The following is a 1,442-nucleotide window of genomic DNA, read 5'->3' as shown; positions in this document are numbered from 1 at the left end:
GACAAAACAAAACAAAAAAACCCTCCAAAAACTTAGGATCAGGGCTGGGTATATATAGGTCAGTTGGTAGAGTGCTTGCCTCTCATGCACAAGGCCCTGGGTTCAATCCCCATCACCAAAGGGGGGGAAAAAAAGGATCAAAGGCAGCAACACTCCTGCCTAGAAGATCAATGTATATATCAGTTGTACATTTGTAAACTTGCATTAAACAATTTCAAATTGAAATGAAGAGGGCAGTTCCATTCATCAAAAAGAAGAAAGTACTTAAGAATCAAATTTAAAAAATAAATTATACTCTGAAAATTACAAAATACTTACTCAATCAAAAACTTGTACATGAAATTCATAGCAACATCTTTTACAGTAGCTAAATCGTGGAACCTGCCATCACTGGAGAATGGGTAAACAAGGTGGCCTGTCTACATGCAGAATATTATTCATCCTTAGGAAGGAATGAACACATGGATGAACCTTAAAAACATCCTGAGAAATGAGAGAAGCCAGTCGTGAGTCTTCATATGAATGATTCCGTACATATGAAAATCACAATAGGATAATTTATAGAGACCAGAGAACGACATCCCCAGTCCTTTTTTGAATTTGACTTAGAGACAGGGTCTCACTGAGTTGCTTAAGGTCTTGATAATTTTCTGCAGCTGGCTTTGAACTCGACATCTTACTGCCTCAGCCTCCCACACTGCTGGGATCACAGGCGTGCACCAGCATGCAGCCCTGGATCACTCTTTATTTAAATCTGGAGACATGCAACGTGTGGAGGGTGGGGAGCAGCGAAAAGGTACACATTATTCAATTGACTTGAACGGTCACATATATTAATAAACACACCAATAACCATCGAATTGTTCACTTTCTATTTTTTTTATCACCTTGAATGGCCCACATGTCTCCATGCCTCCTTTTACTACTATCTCTTTTCATATCCTTCCTTTTCACAGGAATGGCAGCTCTTCAGGGCAATGAATATTTCTTATTTTCTTTGTAACATCACCATGACATCCATACACATTTTATCTCAAGTCCTTTCTGCTTCCCAGATAGAGGTGTATTTCAGTCCACAGCTTGTGCCCAGTGCCTCACTTTCTTGCAAAGTAGAAGAAGTCCTCTTTTGACACTGAAATCCGAGTCGTTGGCCCAATTCATGCCACTTGCTTTACATGAAAATTTACTGACCCTTGAAATTGGGTATAATATCTTTCCTCTTACACCAATTTTGTTATATCTCCAAGCTCCATAGTCTATTTTCTTGTAACTTTTCATGGTCCCTGGTCCCTGTTTTATATACCCATCACGTATGGTCTTTTTTCTCCCACTTTATATTCCTTAAATACACAGAGATTGTTTATTATTATTATTATCATCATCATCATCATGAACATTAACTCATGATAATGTTCAAATTAGTGGATTTCCCTGTGACATTT

The sequence above is a fragment of the Sciurus carolinensis genome, unplaced genomic scaffold, assembly GCF_902686445.1.
Source record: "Sciurus carolinensis unplaced genomic scaffold, mSciCar1.2, whole genome shotgun sequence".
NCBI lineage: Eukaryota > Metazoa > Chordata > Mammalia > Rodentia > Sciuridae > Sciurus > Sciurus carolinensis.
Note: the sequence above shows the minus strand (reverse complement) of the source record.